The sequence below is a fragment of the Zingiber officinale genome, chromosome 4A (assembly GCF_018446385.1).
Source record: "Zingiber officinale cultivar Zhangliang chromosome 4A, Zo_v1.1, whole genome shotgun sequence".
NCBI lineage: Eukaryota > Viridiplantae > Streptophyta > Magnoliopsida > Zingiberales > Zingiberaceae > Zingiber > Zingiber officinale.
The window spans coordinates 23965831-23986347 of NC_055992.1; the positions used below are offsets into that span (position 1 = coordinate 23965831).

The 20517-nt window shown below is 38.8% G+C and overlaps 2 pseudogenes; one reads left to right on the forward strand and one right to left on the reverse strand.

Moving 5' to 3' along the window:
- The window catches only part of LOC121972305, a 44958-nt pseudogene that overhangs the window by 24007 nt on the left and 434 nt on the right, over nucleotides 1-20517 (forward strand).
- Nucleotides 2000-2178, reverse strand: LOC121973902 (annotated as a pseudogene).

Below are 20517 nucleotides of genomic sequence, written 5' to 3' on the forward strand. Positions count from 1 at the left end.
CAAAGTTGTTTCTTTAGCTTAGATCTCAAGGTCTTTTTATCAGATTCTTTCGATCGGCTGAAAAGAGATTCGGTAGACCAAAAAGATGTTCGATCGACTGATCAGTTTGGTAAATCGATCTTCCTATTGGTTGATTGATCAATCAGCTTTCTTTCTTCATTGAGATCCGATCTTCATGTAATTAATGGCATTAAATGTTCGATCGACCGATAACGTTGATCGATCGATCGATCCGCTTATTTTCCTTCTTCGCTGAGATTTGAATCTGCCACTGTGTGTTACCAAATTAGGTTCGGTTGATTGATCCCTGCGTTCGGTCAATCGATCCGCCTAACTTCCAAGTCTACGCTGCGCGATCTGAACTCTACCACATTAGCTTAGTTCGGTCAATTGAACCTCCTATTCGGTTGATCAATCCCTTCAGCTTCTGCAAAATAGAGTTAGTTCAATAGTATAAAAATAATATCCTGGTAGCACAAAGTTAGCACAATATTATAATGATGCATGAGTAAGAAAAGACAGTAAGACATGTCTTGATCTCAACTTGGAAACCTTCCAGTTTCTTCAGTTGGATCAGCGACCTAGGGTTTGTTCCTTCTTGGAACACGACCTCCCCGTTGCTCCACACCAGTTGCTTTTCTCAACCTACCTGCCAATTATTGGGTCCTCCAAACCTGTTTGGACTTTCTCTGCTTAGTGTATGATAGTCTGATCCTCTAAGATTTTTCATGCAATATTAAATTAGTCAACAATAATAATAGTAATGTAAAATACTATCATAAAACTAAATTTAGATTTACCAAGATCTGATGGTCCGGTCAATCACACGTTCGATTAACCTTGCTTGGAGTTTACTCCTCCAAGACTTCACGCTACTTAAGGTTACCTCCTTAGGATTTTCTCCACTTAGCTTCATTCACCAAGACCTAGGGTTACCTACCCTTAGGATTTTCATCACCTGGCTTTACTCATCAGGACCTAGAGTTACCTCTCCCTAGGGTTTTCACCACCTGACTTCACTCACCATGACTCAACATCGGATCGGTCTGCTAGAGATTTGATATCAAGTTCTTTAAACCTATCGAATCCTACCTAGTTTTCACGATTTACTAAGATTTTCCTTGCCTAGCTATAACTAAGACTTCCTTTGCCTAACCGCAATTAGGACTAGTTACTCGGTAGACTTCTCACCCTACCCTTGCTAGTCATCTGGTTAATCTTGACCTGACTAGACTTTATTAAATATATTGTCAATCAAACATCAAAATCATGGAGTCGATTGTACCAACAAATCTATTCTAACCTATTAAATTATTTTTACGTGCATGTTAGAAATAAATTTGATTTAATCATTAACATTAGTCAATAAATTATTTTTCAGATACCTTCTCTTCAATTATTTTTATTTAATTTTTTTCTTAATAAAAACATGTGATTTACTAGCAGAAATACTTTTGAAAATTTTTAACTATTGTATAATTTTTTATAAATTTAATACCAAAAAATGAAATTTTCAAATTAAAAATTTTTAGAGGAAAATATTTGAAAATTTTGATTTTTCCAAAACTAACAGCTATATTATTTTAATTATTTATTTTGTAAAACATCATATCGGTAAAGAAAAATATTTTATAATTAAAAGAAGAATAATTTTCTAGTGAAAATTTTTTCAATGATTATAATTATTATGTTTCACATTAATACAAATTTCTAGTATTTTTAGAAAAGATAAAAATAATTTTTAACTTTATTTTTGATAATCTAGATTTTAATTCTTATAAATTAGTTAATTTGAAAAATAATTGTTTGAAAAAATATAGAGACTTGCATACTATAGAACATCCCCATGAAAATTTTTCTCTACTATTTTTTACTTTATTATCCATATTTTTAAGATGAGGACTTAATTACAACTAGTCATTACAAACAGACATTGCATGTATAATATAATGCATAAAAATGTCTAACTTAGTGCCCCAAGCCCATAAATTAGACTTGGTAAGGGTGTGTCAGGCCCATGCAGTAGTACAACGCAAAGACAACGCTCGAGAATCCCAACAGCAAATTACTATAATAGACTCTCCCTTATATAAAATTAATTTAATTTTTTATGTTAGATATTAAACTGATATGAGCAGATACTACACTTGATCTTACCTAAAAGGATGAGAAAGATATGTTTTCTAATGTCGCAGCCCCAAGGTATTTATAGAAGCTTCTCAGCTCACGGTGTTGTCAATCCTAAGATGTGAGACTAAAGATAATCATTATAGTTATATTTTTTTATATAATAAACAATCAGAAAAAATTACTAATAAGCCTTAAAATTATTTTTAGTGTAAAAAAGAACATTAACATAATTTTATTTTATTCTTTACCAAAATTGGTTAGTAAAGGGCCCAGATTCTTAATAAAATAGTAAGATACTTTATGCTTTTAATTGTTTTAAACATAACTCATTTATAGTTTAATTGTTTGATTACCTTAATCTTAACTCGGGTTGATACACATCAAAAAGAGGGAGATTATAAGTATTATGGTCTAAGTTTGATATTGATCAACCGAATTAAGTTAGGTCTTGTGTATTTTGATTCCTTGTGTCTAATTGTGTAGGGACTTAGTGTTGGTGTGGTTAGCACTAACGGTTTAACCCAGGTTTTGATGAATGACAAAATAGATTAAGTTAGTCTTGTTGTTGATCTAACACTCTGATCGAGTGTGCAGGAGAAGCCCAGACAGTTCGACGAGCTGACTTGATGTCTGGCACGAAGCCCAGCTAGGTCAATGGGCCGACCGGATAGCTGGCACGAAGTCCAAATGGGTCGACGGGCTGACCGGACGTTTGGCACGAAGTCCAGCTAGGTCGACGGGCTGACCGGATAGTTGGTAGGTAAGTAAAGGTAAGTCACTGGAGGGTAGTGACTGTGAGGACGCATTCCTGGGAAGGGAACTTGGGCACCGATCCGACTTAGAACCATTTCGGAACTCTAAGTCGAGATCTTGACTAGATTTCGGTCTCGGAGAGATGGAATCTAATTAATATTTTATTTAATGATAAACTGTGCTAACACTCTATTTTGTAGGATATATGTTTGCCTCGGACTAGCGTTTTCTTGCAAGTAGGGAACCGCTGGAAAATAGAGTCTGGGCGCCCGGGTACGTCTCGGGCGCCCGGAGGCAAATTCTATCCCCAACGTCGCTGTGCCACGTGGAGTTCGCTCGTTGGCACGGCAAAGTCACAACCAGGGCACCCTGAAGGTTTCAGTTGCCCCAAACCTCATATATAAGGAGGGTCAAGGCTGGAGTCAGAACATCAACTCTCAATTCGATCTCTGGTGCTCCTGCGATGCTACGAAAGCTCTCCAATAAAGTTCTAGTTTGCTTTTTCCTTTTCTAATTGTCGGTTTTTATTTTACTAATTAATTCTTGCACCTCAATTCTATAATTACTATTCGAATTATTAGTAATTGCCCACCGGAAGCACCCTTGTGTGCCGGCCTTGGAGTAGGAGTCGCCAAAGGCTCTGAACCAAGTAAATCTCTGTGTTGTCTTTAGCCCATTTCTTTTCCCACTGTGCTTAACTCTTTTCGATAAATTTTAAATCGATATTCACCCTCCCCCCTTTATCGAACGATCATGATCCAGCAAGTGGTATCAGAGCCGATACCACTCTGATTTGGTGCAACCACCAATCAGACAAGGGGGTGAAACTTTCCGTTTATTTGTTTTCGGCTTTCAATTTTCGCATAATTCCAAACTTGTATTATTACCTTTTTGAAAATTTTTTCCATTGCAATTAAATCTAATTTGGTGCAAGACCAATTTAGCTTTTTTTATTATTCTTAATTCTTCCCGCACTACTAATCCAAGACCAAGTCTTGGGACTTTGTTTGTCGTGGCTTTATTGTGTGCAGGGTCAGCATGTCTCAGATTGAAGGCTTCAGCACGGTACGTCCTCCCCTATTCAACGGGGATGATTTTATGTACTAGAAGAAAAGGATGGAAGTCTACTTGAAGATGTACTTTGACCAATGGCTCAACGACACAAAAGCCTACAGAGCACCAGTTGACAACTCCGAAAATCTACTTGATCCGGAACAGTGGACTTTGGACATAAAGAAGAAAGCATCGACGGAGAACAAGGCAATCAACAGGCTATAATGCGGACTGACAAGGGAAGAGCTGAACCGGGTAGGATCGCACCAGAACGCGAAAGAACTTTGGGACAAGTTGATCGAGCTGCACAAAGGAACCAGTGACACTAAGGTAACGAAACGCGATTTGTTATTAAATAGAATATTTAATATAAAAATGCAGGAAGAAGAAACGGTGAGTCAGCTTCACGCGAGGTTCAAGGACATCCTCAATGGGCTCCACACGATAGGCCACCAGATGGAAAATAGAGATCTGATAAGGTACGCGTTAAACGTATTTCCATGCAATAATTTGTGGGCATCTATCATGGATGCCTACAAAATTTCAAAAAATCTATCTAAATTAAAATTAAATGAACTGTTTTACGAATTAGAATTACACGAGCAAACTAACGTCAGGACCGAGAAAAGTATTGCTTTGTTTGCAAGTTCCTCCAAAGAAAAGAAGAACAAACCTGAACATGAAGAAGATTCTAACCAGGATTCTGAAGACGAGGAGCACCTGGTGAACCTGGTAAGGAAAATATTCACCAGGAGGAAGAAGAGCTTCAGCAAGAAGGGCCTGCAGAAGATCAACTTGTAGGACCGTTAGATTCGATAGAAGAGGGGGGGTGAATATCGATTCGAAAATATTGAGTATAAGCGCAGCGGAAAAGTAAAGTAGACACAGGGTTTTTTTACTTCGTTCGGAGCCTGTGACGACTCCTACTCGAAGGCCCGTACTCCTTGAGTACTTTCGTTGGGCAATTCACTAGCAATTCGGATAATTACAATTTAAGTACAAAAAGATGCTAATGAAAAGAAAAACAAAGCTGTACCGACAGACAAGGAATTTAAAAGAGCGGGAACGTGTCGTCGGAGCTTTGTGAGCGTCGTTGGAGCGTAGAGCAGCAGAGCGAGTAATCTCAAAGGTCTCAGATGTGAATTATATGTTGCTCCGGGCGCCTGGAATGTGACGTAGCTGCTCAAACCGAGATGCTCCACGTGGTGACGACTTGGCATGGATATAATTTGCTTTCCGGGCGCCCGGATCCCTTCCTGCAAAACAAAGTTAGTCTGAGGCAATATATATCCTGCAAAATAGATTGTTAGCACATTTATGAATTAGCACAAATAGTATGACTTAGATTCCGTCTTTCCGAGACCGGAATCTAGTCACGATCTCGACTTAGATATCCGAAATAGATCTAAGCCGGATCGACGCCTAATGTTTCCTTCCTGGGAACGCGTCCTCGCAGTCACTCCCCTCTAGTGACTTACCTCACTTACCTGCCAGACGTCCGGTCAGCCCTTCAACCCGTATGGACTTCTTGCTAGCTATCAGGTCAGCCCGTCGACCTAGCTGAACTTCTTGCCAAGCGTCCGGTCAGCCCGTCGACCCGCTTGGACTTCTTGCCAGCTATCCGGTCAACCCGTCGACCTAGCTGGACTTCGTGTCAGACATCCGGTCAGCCCGTCGACCTTTCTGGACTTATCCTGCACACTCGATCAAAGTGTCAGACAACAATAAACCAAACTTAACCTTTTTGTCATTCATCAAAACCTGGGTTAAATCGTTAGTGCTAACCGCACCAACAATCTCCCCCTTTTTGATGGAATGACAACCTGGTTAAGTTAGTGAAGACATTTGCAAGAAAAAACAGATAACATCATTATGTGAAGGTTTTTAGGTTGGTTTTAGTGTTTTCAATTTGGTTTAGCTAACTTAACCACCTAACCCTCCCCCTTTGGCATTCATCAAAAAATAGACAAGGGTAAACAAGCATAGTGTAGAGTTACTGTAAGAAACAGCTAATTTTGGAAAATATCTAAGTTTGATTCAAAGATACTGATAAAAGTACAAATTTTTAACACCAAGTTAAAAAAATAGTCAAGTTGACTTGGGGGAGTCAAGTAAAAAAAATAAAAGTTTAAGTTTAAAATTTGATTTTTCAAAACAAAGCAAGAATTAAACAAGTAAAATTAATTTTTCAAGAAGGAAAATTTTAGCCAAAATAATTTTGTTAAGGCTAATTTGATAAAAGCTAAGTTTTGGAAAGCATATGTTACAAAACTGAATAAGTTTAAGTTTGTAATGATTTTCAACTTTAAAATCAAGTTTAAAAATTTAGTGGGATTAAACTTCCAAATTTTTCAAACACTTAGTTAATTTTAACTTTTTGAAAACTGGTGTCTTAAAAATAAGTTAGTTTTAAAATAAATGTATAAAATCATTTTTAAACACACAAAATTTTAATTAATTTCTCCCCCTGAACTTGATACTTAAAATTAAACAGCTGTATAACCAATTAGGTACTAACTAACTATCAGAAGATAGTAGCTTTCATTTGGTTAGTTAGATTAAGGTGATTATAAGCAGTTAGTGTTTGACTTGACTGATGATCTTAATCTGATTACTGTCTGATTTGTATTTAACGTCCAGACTTATACTGATGCACTGAAATAAGCATCTTAAGTCCAGACAGTTGGCCTACGTATCTCACCCCTTTCTATGTTTGTCAAACACAAGTAAGGTAAACCTAAGGTGTTGGTGAGATGCTCAAAAACTAGTCCTATGGGTACATGCTTTCTAGGGATTCAAAACTAGTCTAAGGCCAAAACTGTTTTTGAAAATCTAAAAATGGAAAGTTTTGAAAACAGACAAGTTTAACTTATAATTTGAAAAAAAACATGTTTGAAAATATTTTTGAAAAATCCTAGTCTACCAAGATTGAACATAATCAATGCAAGTCTGAAATATCACTAGATAGATCCAAAATATTTTACAGATAGTGTAGCTACAGAAGTCAGTCATAAATGATGAAGGGGGTGGTCCAGATCCCAAGGATCGAAGAAGCGCCATCAGCTCAGTGTGTCGGGTCTCCTCAGCAGCTCGTAACTCAACAACCTCTCGCCGTATGTCCCGATGAAAACCAGAGTTCTCCTGTTGGAGACTCGCCATAGCTCTCTCTAGTCCGGTCATACGGTCGGCTAGAGTGCGGGGAGCATGACGTGGTGCTCGAGCTGGTGGTGGAGGTGGAACAGCCTCCTCCGGAAACAGTGCAAGCATGAACTCATCCTGCTCGGCCTCCCCCTGTGCGCCTGGGTCGTGCTGGTGCTGTGCCCCCCTCTGCCAAGACATAGTCCCGTCATCCCTATCTACGTGGATACCAGCTAAGGAGAAGTTCCGAGCTGCTATAACATCGAACTCGGTCATATAGGCAATGTCTCCTCTAGTGACATCAATGTGCAACGAGGACATATAGGCTGTCAGAATGTGACAGAATGGCATGTGGACTCGTCTATCAGTCATGTATCCAGCCGAGTAGATAATGGTGGAGAAGATATGTAGGCTGATGTCAATATCTAACCTATGAATCAGGGCATAGAGTAAAAATGAATGGAATGGGTGCATCACAGCGATGTCCCGAGTAGTCAGTGGTAAAATGCAAAGGACTAAGACCCTATAAAGAGCATAGTCCTGGACTCGAAGTTCTACCGACCTAAACTGGGTCACAGTGGGATCTCGCTCTCCCCTAAAAAAATACGAATAGATCGTATCGAGAGTAATATGTGAGTAGGGATCTCCGAATGGTAGATCTCTGGGAGGATAGCACAAAAAGGAATAAGTAGATGGACGTAACTCTAAAAACTCTCGGATAGTCGTGGGGGAAAATATGATATTAGTACCCGCTGCCCTAGTGGTATAGGTGAGATCGTCTACTTTCACTAGGTTATTGCCAAATTCAGCACACAGACTTATGTTTACTGGACTGGTACATTCGACAAGGTTCTTTAAGTTATAGTGGTTTACAACCTCTATAACGGAGGGACATGAACCTAGAAAGAACGATCTATCTATGCAAACAGTCCTAATGGCCTTGTAAACGGTTGACTCAAACTTAATCCTTAGTTCATCTGTGGGAAACCTAGGGTCAGTGCTAGCATTAGAGGGTCCAGCACCAGTGTTTGTTCGTTTCCTACTGTATATAAAACAATATTCTAAGAAAGAATTAAAGGAAAATTCAAATAAATTTTCAGATAGGTGAAGAAGATTTACTGAGGAGCCATCGACAAATATAGATCTGACGACCTCGGTTGAATCGCAGCAGCGTCTTCATCGCAAGAAAATTTTGATTTAAAATACTTTCGCACTGAGGTTCGGAGTGAACCTTGGAAAAAGTGAAGGAGTTTGTGGCAAGTGTTGGGGGCGCCTGCTGCCCCCTATTTATAGGGAGCTCCGGGCGGGGCGCCCGCCCTGGTTTTTTTTTTTTTAAGATTAGGTTTGAAATTAAGTTTTAAAATTAAAATTTTGAAATTAGTTTTTAAGTTTCAAATTAAAATTTTGAAACTAATTTTAAAAGTAAAATTTTGAAATTAATTTTTAAGTTTAAAATTTTGAAATTAATTTTTAAGTTTCAAATTAAAGTTTTGAAATTAATTTTTAAGTTTAAAATTAAAATTTTGAAATTAATTTTTAAGTTTAAAATTAAAATTTTGAAACTAATTTTTAAGTTTAAAATTAAAGTTTTGAAACTAATTTTTAAGTTTAAAATTAAAATTTTGAAATTAATTTTTAAGTTTAAAATTAAAGTTTTGAAATTAATTTTTAAGTTTAAAATTAAAATTTTGAAATTAATTTTTAAGTTTAAAATTAAAGTTTTAAAATTAAAGTTTTGAAATTAATTTTTTAAGTTTTGAAATTAATTTTTTAAGTTTAAAATTAAAGTTTTGAAATTAATTTTTTAAGTTTAAAATTAAAGTTTTGAAATTAATTTTTTAAGTTTAAAATTTTAGCCTTATTCATCTCACCCGATCTATATTATCAATCAGAGAATCCTATGATTTTGTGAGATAAAATTAGATTGTTAATTATGGAGTTTTGGTTTAACTTGTGTTAGATTCAGATTTAGCTTTGGTCTCCACAAATAGGCAATTTTCGGATAAACTTCTAAGCTTGGTGAGTCACATGGACGTCATTAGAAGTAACCAACCTTTCGAGGTTTTCCGAATAGTCCTATCCACGGAGCTTAGTACTAAATCTTGGTCTAACTGGTTAGGATTCATTTAAGGGTAGCTTCGGTCAATTCCACTTGGTCAAATGCACCAGATCGAAACCATATCTTTCTAGACATGCGATGCCCAAGTTTCCCTAACGTACTATCATCCAAAAACTTCACCAGTACCATGATTCAAGTTAAACTTGGTCTCTAATCCTAATTACCCTGCCGGATTAGTTTGTTTTAGGTTACCCTGTCGGGTAAGTTAGTTTTGGAGGTGCCAGCTATTCTGAAGCCTCCCCCTGAATTATTGGCCATTAATTTAAATTTTGGATTTAGGTTTGTGTCGATTCCTTTTATAGTTATGCTTAACTTGATGATCATTTTGTTGATTTTTAAAGTGTTTAAATTTTAAATTTGATTTTGGTTTGTATTTTGGATTTTGGTTTGATTTATTCGATTTTATATAATGTATTTTTTCTTTAGGTATATAATATTGATTAAGTCCTATTTGCGTGGTTAAGCACGCTTTCGGAACCCAAGCTAGATTGGTTGATTTGTATTGGGTTATTAATGATTTGAAGGTTTTATTTGAATTCGACTTATATCCTAGTCCGGTTTTATTATAGCATGTTTTTTTATTATTTAGGATTAAGTCTAGATTTTTTGATCTTGTTGTGAATTTTTTTAACATTTCTTTTAAATTGTTAATCTCATTTTTTAATGATAAATTTTCCTCCTCAAGTGTTAGATCTTGAGTTGGATTTGTATTTTCTTTTTGATCCTTGAGGTTTTGATTTTCCTCCAGAAGTGATTTGTTTCCATTTTCTAGTTTAATCAATTTACTATTTAAACATGAAATAATTCTAAAAAAATTTTTGTTTAAATTAAAATTTACCTCATTCGGGCCTTCGGAAACGAGTACGGACTCGTGGCTTGTTTCGGGTTCAGACCCGTCTTCATCTTCCGACTCGTCTTTTGTTTCAGCTTCGCGGGCCATCAGTGCGAGGTGGCTCTGATGTTTCTGCTCTTCTTCCTCCGATTCGTCCGAGGAGTCGTCCCATGTTGCTTCGAGTGCCTTCTTTTTTATTGGCTTCGGTTTGTCGAACTTCAGTTTTGGGCATTCGTTCTTGTAGTGTCCCTTTTTATTGTAGCCGAAGCACGTCACGTTCCTTTGTTCTGAGGGAGAACTGATTTTTTGAAGGTCCTTTTTGCTGAAGCTCCTTTTTCTCCTGGTGAACATTTTTCTTACCAAGTTCACCAGGTGTTCTTCGTCTTCGGAGTCTTGGTCGGAGTCTTCTTCAAATTCAGGCTTGCTTTTCTTTTCTTTAGAGGAACCTGCAAATAAAGCTATACCTTTCTCGGCTCCAGCATTAGTTTGTCCATGTAATTCTAATTCACAGAAAAGCTCGTCTAATTTTAACTTAGAAAGATTTTTAGAAATTTTGTAGGCATCTACGATTGATGCCCACAAACTATTACGTGGAAAAGCATTTAATGCATACCTTATTAAGTCTCTGTTTTCCATCTGGTGGCCTATCGCATGAAGCCTGTTGAGGATGTCCTTGATCCTCGCGCGGAGCTGATTTGCCGTTTCACCTTCCTGTATTTTTATATTAAGAATTTTATTTAAGAGCAGCTCTCGTTTGGTTACCTTGGCGTCGCTCGTTCCCTCGTGCAGCTCGATCAATTTGTCCCACAGCTCTTTAGCGTTTTTGTGTGGACCGACTCTGTTTAGTTCATCGCTTTATTTTCTGTTGACGCCTTTTTCTTCAGATCTGCTGTCCAGTCTTCAGGATCCAGTATATTCCCGGAGTTGTCCGCTGGAATTTTATAGGGTTTCATAACGCTCATCCATTGGTCGAAGTCTGTTTTGAGGTAGACCTCCATGCGCTTCTTCCAGTACGGAAAATCGTCCCCGTTGAAGAGTGGAGGTCGTACTATGCTGAATCCTTCTGTCTAAGACATTTTAGTCCTGCGCACAGAAGAAAGAAAAGAAAAACAAAATTCCAAGACTTGGTCTTGGATTAGTAGTGCGGAAGGAAGAGAAAAAAAATATAGAAGTATCTAAATTGGTGTTGCACCAATTTAGATTTAATTGCAACAGAAAAAAAATTCGTAAAACTGAAAACCGAAAAATAATTTTTCACCCCCTGTCTGATTGGTGGTTGCACCAAATCAGAGCGGTACCTGCTCTGATACCACTTGTAGGACCGTTAGATTCGATAGAGGGGGGGGGGGTGAATATCGATTCGAAAATATTGAGTATAAGTGCAGCGGAAAAGTAAAGTAGACACAGGGTTTTTTACTTCTTTCGGAGCCTGTGACGACTCCTACTCGAAGGCCCGTACTCCTTGAGTACTTTCGTTGGGCAATTCACTAGCAATTCGGATAATTATAATTTAAGTACAAAAAGATGCTAATGAAAAGAAAAATAAAGCTGTACCGACAGACAAGGAATTTAAAAGAGCGGGAACGTGTCGTCGGAGCTTTGTGAGCGTCGTTGGAGCGTAGAGCTGCAGAGCGAGTAATCTCAGAGTTCTCAGATGTGAAAGATGATTCTGAAGCTCCTGCCTGGGGCTTCTTTTATATGTTGCTCCGGGCACCTGGATTCCTTCCGGGCGTCTGGAATGTGACGTAGCTTCTCAAACCGAGATGCTCCACGTGGCGACGACTTGGCCTGAATATAATTTTGCTTTCCGGGCGCCCGGACCACCTTGTTCCAGAAAACTCCCTTTTCCTGCAAAACAAAGTTAGTCCGAGGCAATATATATCCTACAAAATAGATTGTTAGCACATTTATGAATTAGCACAAATAGTATGACTTAGATTCCGTCTTTCCGAGACCGGAATCTAATCACGATCTCGACTTAGACATCCGAAATGGATCTAAGCCGGATCGACGCCTAATGTTCCCTTCCCGGGAACGCGTCCTCGCAGTCACTCCCCTCTAGTGACTTACCTCACTTACCTGCCAGATGGACTTCTTGCCAGCTATCCGGTCAGCCCGTCGACCTAGCTGGACTTCTTGCCAAGCGTCCGGTCAGCCCGTCGACCCGCTTGGACTTCTTGCCAGCTATCCGGTCAGCCCGTCGACCTAGCTGGACTTCGTGCCAGACTTCCGGTCAGCCCGTCGACCTGTCTCGACTTATCCTGCACACTCGATCAAAGTGTCAGACAACAATAAACCTAACTTAACCTTTTTGTCATTCATCAAAACCTGGGTTAAATCGTTAGTGCTAACCGCACCAACACAACTCTCCAACCAAATCAAGGAATGTGACGTGCTTTGGGTGCAACAAGAAGGGCCACTACAAGAACAAGTGCCCGAGATTGAAGATCGACAAACTAAAGACGACCAAAAAGAAGGCCCTCAAAGCGACGTGGGATGACTCTTCCTCGAACGAATCAGAGGTCGAAGATTAGAAGCACCAAAGTCACCTCGCGCTGATGGCCCACGAAGTAGAGTTAGAAGATGAATCGAAAGATGGGTCCGAACCCGAATCGAGCCACGAGTCCGTACTCCTTTCTAAAGGTCCCGAAGAGGTATACCCAAATTTAAATAGAAAGTTCTTTAAAATTATTTCTTGTTTAAATAGGAAATTAGTTAAATTAGAAGATGAAAACAAATTACTCCTTGAGGAAAACCAAAACCTCAAGGAACAAATTACAAAAAATAATCCAACTCAAGATTTAACACTTGAGGAGGAGAATTTATCACTAAAAATAAAAATTAATAAATTAAAAGAAATGTTAGAAAAATTTACAACAAGATCTAAAAATTTAGATTTAATCTTAAATAATCAAAAAGTAATTTACAACAAAACCGGACTTGGCTATTAATCAAGTTCAAGCAAAACATCTAAATCATTAATAACCCAACATAAACCAACAAGTAAAGTTTGGGTTCCGAAAGCGTGTTTAACCATGTAAGTAGGACTTAACCAATACTACATACCCAAAGAAAAAATACATTACATAAAACCAAATCAAAAATTAAAATTCAAACCTAGACTAACAAATTCAAAATCTAAATATTTTAAGTCACACCAAGACTTAGAATATCATCAAGTAAATTACAACTACAAAAAGAACAGACATAAACCAAGAACCAGAAATTAAAGGCCAATAATTCAGGGGGAGGCTCCAGAATAGCTACCCGACAGGGTAACCCAAACCAACCTACCCGGTAGGGTAATAAGGACTAACTAGAAAGGGACCAAGTTTAACTTGACCCATGGTACTGGTGAAATTTTGGATGATAGTGTTGGAGCAATCCCAATGGTCCGCGGGACCATGTGTTTTGGTGTTTGGGCAAAGGGTTTAAGTTAGGTTTACCCTCGTTATTTGATATGTGTACTTGAGTTGTGCAGGACTGCAGGTGACACATTTGACTCAGGTTGACGGCTTCGGGTCCGATGAAGGATGGCATTGAGGACAAGCCGCGGGCTTGAATGCATCTGAGGGATCGTGGACAAGGCAGCAAGGACAAGGGCCGAGGGAAGCGACTTCGAGGCATACGCGAAGGATGGCATTGGAGACAAGCCGCGGGCTTGGATGCATCCGAGGGACGAGAGCCAAAGGAAGTAGGCTTGAAGGCAAGAGGTCAAGGCTGCAAAGAAGAGTCAAGAGAGTCGTGAGGGTCCGAGTGCGAGTGAAATGTACTCGGGATGGGAAACCCTAAGTTTAGAGTTGTACCAGTCGACTGGTACTGGGATCAGTACTGGTCATGGGACCAGTTGACTGATAGATAGCCGTTGGAGTGCCGTTGGGCTGGCACCAGTCGACTGGTGCATGGACCAGTCGACTGGTAACGGGCAAATCAGCAAGGCTGATTTCCCCAAGCTCTATAAGAAGGAGCTTGGTATGGCCGGCCAAGGCGACGAAATTAGACTTGGTTAAGGTCTAATTAGTAGTCTACAAGTGCTCAAGTGTTTGTGGAATCCAAGAGGTCTTGGTGTGTTGTGGTGAGGTTTCTCCACCCACAAGGAGCGACTTGAGATAGCCGGAGTTTCCGGGGGCTAATCCACCGAAGGATCGGGATCGTCCACCTTACGGACAGCCGTGGAGTAGGAGTATCATCTCCGAACCACGTTAAACGAATGTGTATTGGTTTGCTAGTTCTTTTCTTTGTCTTTAGCTTTCGTATTTGTAATTAGTATTTGTATTTCCGCTTGCGCACTAACGAATACGTAGGAAGCGAGTTATTGGGGGTGCCGTCCATTCAACCCCCCTTCTAGCCGGCCACCGATCCTCCAACAAGTGGTATCAGAGCGAGGACGCTCTCCGTTGGACTAACCGCCAAGGAAGCATAAGATGGTCGGGTTGATTGTCCCTCCAAAATTTGAAGGAGGAAGCCTTGGGGACATCACCTATTGGATGAAGAAGATGGAGATCTTCTTCAACACGGATTGGGACACCATGATGGTGGTAAATGAATCGTTCAAAGTCCCAAAGGACAAGAAAGGAAAGAACCTCCGAACACGACATTGGACGGAGGAGCAAACCTCACGATCGGAGGCAAACTCAAAGGTAATAGCAATTTTAATTGATTTATTGCCTCCTAATGTGATAAGTGGTGTAGGTGGCTATGAGAACGCCCACGATTTGTGGAGCAAGGTGAAGAAGGTTCAATGGGAAGAACTCATGCCTACACAAGAAGAAGAAGAAAAAGAAAAATTCGAAGAAACGGATGTAGAAGCTCAAGTAGAGGAAGATCAACAAGAAGTTGAGAAATGTTCAACATCCGAGGAGGAGAAGAAGGACCATTTGGGTGTGGAGACCAATTCAACATCAAAAGAGGAAGAGGAAATGAATTCGGTCACATCCAAGGAGAAAGAGGATGAAGAAGAGGTTTTGGAAGTGGCCAACATAGTAAGTACCTCCACCGAAGCAAAGTCAAAAGATCACATTATATGCTTCGGGTGCAATGAGAAGGGACACTACAAGAGTAGGTGTCCAATGAGCAAGAAGAAGGTATCTCCTAAACTCAATTCAATTCCTTTAGAATCTAATTTGAGTTGTAGGAAGAAGAAGGAGAAGAAGCACATTAGATGCTTCACGTGTGGAGAACTTGGACACTACCACACAAGATGCTCGAGGAAGGGAGAGTTCAAGAAGTTGGAGCATCTAAAGAAGTGGGAGAAGAAGAAGAGAAGCTCAAGTCAAGGGGGAGCTTCAAGGGTAAGGGAGGTATACCCTAATTTGAAATGCAATTCAAACTTTCATTCCTCCATGCATGCTAGGAATAATTCTCATTATGTAGCAATGCAAAATTTTGGATTTAAGTATCATGATAGGAATAGGGTTAATGTAGATCAAAACCCTAGGAGGCCAATTCATGAAAAACCTAGGAATGGTAGACCTAAGGAGGCCCAAGGCATTAATCCTAAGAAGGGGAAACATATGCCTAGAAAGGGTAGGTCTAGGAATGTCCAAGGTGGACATGTTGACTCTAGGTTTAGGAACCTAGAAAGGGAAAATCAAGCTTTGAAGGCAAAGCTTGATCAATTGGAGAAATTCCTTAAGAGATTCACTATTGGATCTAAGGAATTAAATATTGTGTTGGGTAGCCAAAGACCCAACCATGATAGATCGGGCTTGGGATACCGATCTAGTCCCTCCAAGGCTAATGAGAGATCATGTGCTAGGGTGGCAAATGATCATGGCAAGGGAGAGTCCTCCAAAGCTAAGGGAAAGTCTTATGCTAGGGTTGCATATGACTATAGCAAGGAGAAGCCAATAAATGGCAAGGGAAAGCCATTTAATGGTAAGGAGAAATTAACCAAGGACAAGGTGTCCAAGGTTAAGAAAGTTACGTTTGTAGGCCAAGTGTCACCGGGGGTGGACCGATGTGGCCTAGCCATTGTGGATGAGTCACCTAGGGAGGTGACTAAGGCAAAGAGCTCTAGGGGGAGCTCTAAGAGTCAATTTGGGACCCATGGCCAATGGATCTCAGGTGGGTTCTACTTGGGGGTCTAGAGGAGCCATGGAGTGTGCCAAAAGGTTTGGAGATGGATTTGAGTCTCAAACCTAGGGATTTGGCACACATGGGTTGTGTTTCATGCTTGAAAATATGGCATTGGGGTCATATAGCATGATAATTGGTTTTGGATGTATAGATGTCATATAAACCAATGCTAGGGATGCATTGTGGGTTAGTATGGGCAAATACATCAAAAGGAAGGCAAAACTAGGACTTTAGGTCAAGGTTCAATTGAACCATTTAGCTAGTTTTGGATTTTGTGTCAATCTTGGGATTGGTGATAGATACATTTTGTAATGTATTTTTCCCAAGTAGACACTGGTACAATAGACCTCTCCACAAAATTTGGGAATTTTTGGAGGTCTAGGGAATTATTGGTGCATTTCTGAAGTTGGCCTGAAAAGGCTGATTTTTTCAGAAATAGGGTACCAGTCGACTGGTGCAGTTCTGTAAGGTTCTGTCGAAGGGGGGCAGTCGACTGGCACTTGGGGCAGTCGACTGATACCAGTCTGAAACTGTTTTCAGCATTGGTATGTGACCATGTCAACTCGGTTAGATGTATGGGATCCAAGGGGGATTAATACATGAGTTTAGGGTCAGTTAGATGATAAGTTTTCAACAATTGGGATATTGTTGGAGAACTTTTTGGATGTTAGGCAAAGGGGGAGAAGTAAGGTTTAAATTGGGAAAACCTTAAGTGCCTTTGCATAGGGGGAACCTTGGGATAGGTTCTTAAAAAGCCCTGTGGGAAAATCCTAGCTCAATGGGGAGCTTAGGTGTAGGAGGAGCCTTGTGATATGTTCCATTGCTTGGTGCATCCATTCGGCGGTTGCCAAGTGTGTAGCCTTGGCAACGTAAGTCCATTCGGCGGTTGCCAAGTGTGTAGCCTTGGCAACGTAAGTCCATTCGGCGGTTGCCAAGTGTGTAGCCTTGGCAATGTAAGTCCATTCGGCGGAGTAAGTCCAAGTGTGTAGCCTTGGCATCGTAAGTCCATTTGTTTTTAGCATGTTTATTTGCTATTTGTTTTCCCTAACTTAAACGTATTGCCAAACACCAAAAAGGGGGAGATTGTTGGAGCAATCCCAATGGTCCGCGGGACCATGTGTTTTGGTGTTTGGGCAAAGGGTTTAAGTTAGGTTTACCCTCGTTATTTGATATGTGTACTTGAGTTGTGCAGGACTGCAGGTGACACATTTGACTCAGGTTGACGGCTTCGGGTCCGATGAAGGATGGCATTGAGGATAAGCCGCGGGCTTGAATGCATCTGAGGGATCGTGGACAAGGCAGCAAGGACAAGGGCCGAGGGAAGCGACTTCGAGGCATACGCGAAGGATGGCATTGGAGACAAGCCGCGGGCTTGGATGCATCCGAGGGACGAGAGCCAAAGGAAGTAGGCTTGAAGGCAAGAGGTCAAGGCTGCAAAGAAGAGTCAAGAGAGTCGTGAGGGTCCGAGTGCGAGTGAAATGTACTCGGGATGAGAACCAGTCGACTGGTACTGGGATCAGTCGACTGGTGGTGAGCACAGAAGCATTCTGTGCCCGAAATGGCTGGGATCAGTCGACTGGTCATGGGACCAGTCGACTGATAGATAGCCGTTGGAGTGCCGTTTGGCTGGCACCAGTCGACTGGTGCAAGGACCAGTCGACTGGTAACGGGCAAATCAGCAAGGCTGATTTCCCCAAGCTCTATAAGAAGGAGCTTGGTATGGCCGGCCAAGGCGACGAAATTAGACTTGGTTAAGGTCTAATTAGTAGTCTACAAGTGCTCAAGTGTTTGTGGAATCCAAGAGGTCTTGGTGTGTTGTGGTGAGGTTTCTCCACCCACAAGGAGCGACTTGAGATAGCCGGAGTTTCCGGGGGCTAATCCACCGAAGGATCGGGATCGTCCACCTTACGGACAGCCGTGGAGTAGGAGCATCATCTCCGAACCACGTTAAACGAACGTGTATTGGTTTGCTAGTTCTTTTCTTTGTCTTTAGCTTTCGTATTCGTAATTAGTATTTGTATTTCCGCTTGCGCACTAACGAATACGTAGGAAGCGAGTTATTGGGGGTGCCGTCCATTCAACCCCCCTTCTAGCCGGCCACCGATCCTCCAACAGATAGTACGTTAGGGAAGCTCAATCTATGTATGTCTAGGAAGATATGGCTTCGACCTAGTGCATTTGACTAAGTGGAACTGACCGAAGCTACCCTCTATGGATCCTAACCAGTTAGACCAAGGTTTTGTATTAAGTTCAGTGGATAGGATTATTTGGAAAACCTCAAAGGCATGGTTACTTTAATGATGTCCATGTGACTCACCATAGTCCAGAAGTATATCCAAAAAATGTCTATTTGTTAAGCCTAAAGCAAAATCTGAATCTAACACAAAGTTAAACCAAACCCTAAAATTAAACCTAATTCATCTTACAAAATTATAGGATTCCCTGATTGAAAACGTAGATCGGGTGAGATGACTAAGAACTCAATTAAAATTATAATTATAATTAAATTAATTGTTTTAAATTATTTTAAAAACTCTTTTTTTAAAAAAAATCTTTTAAAAATTATTTTAAAAACTCTTTTAAAAAAATCTTGTAAGAAAGTATTTTAAAAAATACTTTTAAAAATCTTTTAAAAATTATTTTAAAACCTCTTTAAAAAATCTTTTAAAAAATTATTTTAAAAACTACTTTTAAAAATTATTTTAAAAACTCTTTTAAAAATTATTTTTTAAATCTTTTAAAAATTATTTTAAACAATACTTTTAAAAAATTACTTTAAAAACTCTTTTAAAAAAAACTTTTAAAACATTATTTTAAAAACTACTTTTATAAATCTTTAAAAAAATATTTTAAAAACACTTTTAAAAATATTTTAAAAATTAGTGTAAAAACTCTTTTTAAAATCCTTTTAAAAATTATTTTAAAAACTACTTTTAAAAATATTTTAAAAACTCTTTTAAAATCTTTTAAAAATTATTTTAAAAACTACTTTTATAAATCATTTAAAAAGTATTTTAAAAACTCTTTTAAAAATCTTTTAAAAATTATTTTGAAAACTACTTTTAAAAATCTTTTAAATTATTCTAAAAACTCTTTTAAAATTATTTTAAAAATTATTTTAAAAACTCTTTTAAAAAAATATTTTAAAAATTATTTTAAAAACTCTTTTAAAAAATATTTTAAAATTATTTTTAAAAAATCTTTTTAAAATTATTTTATAAATATTTTAAAAACTCTTTTAAAAAATCTTTTAAAAATTATTTTAAAAACTCTTTTAAAAATTATTTTAAAAACAACTTTAAAATTCCTTTTATAATTTATTTTAAAGACTTTTAAAAACTTTAAAAATCCTTTTAAAAATTATTTTAAAAAAACTTTAAAAATTTTTTAAAAAAATATTTTAAAAACTTTAAAAAAACCTTAAAAATCCTTTTAAAATTTATTTTAAAAACCCTTTTTTTAAAAAACCTTAAAACCCTTTTAAAAAAAAGGTCAAAAACCAGGGGTGGGCACCCCTGGTATTCCCTTCCGAGGCGCCCGAAAGGGACTCCGGGCGCCCTGCCCCACCTGATCCCAGGCGCCCGCAGACCCTATATATAGGGGCAGTGGCGCCCTCTACCTTTGCGCCACATTCTCTTCACTCTTGTTAAAGCTCTTTTCGAGCTTTATTGCGAGAGTAATCAAAATTAAAATTTTACTTCATTCCGCGGTTATTACGCTGCTGCGAATCAACCGAGGTCGTCATCTCTAAAAAAACTTTAGTTACAATGCCTCGAAAACTCTCTTTTTCCTCCTAAGTTTCTTTAAATATTTCATTGATTACTTGCTTAAGTATAATTTTTTTTAATAATGTAGAAAACGCTCTAGATCTGGTGCTGGGCCCTCGACTGCTAGTATTGACCCTAGGTTCCCTACTGACGAACTTAGGATTAAGTTTGAGTCGACTATTTATATGTCCATTAGGACTAAGTGCCTAGATAGAGAGTTTTTCGTGTGTTCATATATTCCAGTTGTAGAGGTTATTAGCACTATAACTTGCGGAACCTTGTTTACTATACCAGTTCAGTAAACATAAATTTATGTGCTGAATTTTATAATAACTTGGTTAGGGTAGATGATCTCACTTATATCACTAGGGTAGCTGGTACGGATATTACATTAACTCCTACCACTATTCAGGACTTCTTAGGGTTACGATCATCTATGTGTCATTTTCAGTGCTACCCTTCTAGGGATCTACCATTTGGTGATCTCTACTCACACATTACTCTGGATACGATTTACTCGTATTTTTTCGGAGGGGAGTGTGTACCCACGGTGACCATGTTTAGGTCAGTAGGCCTTCGAATTCAGGATTATGCACTCTATAGGGTTTTAGTTTTCTGCATCTTACCACTATCCACTCGCAACATAG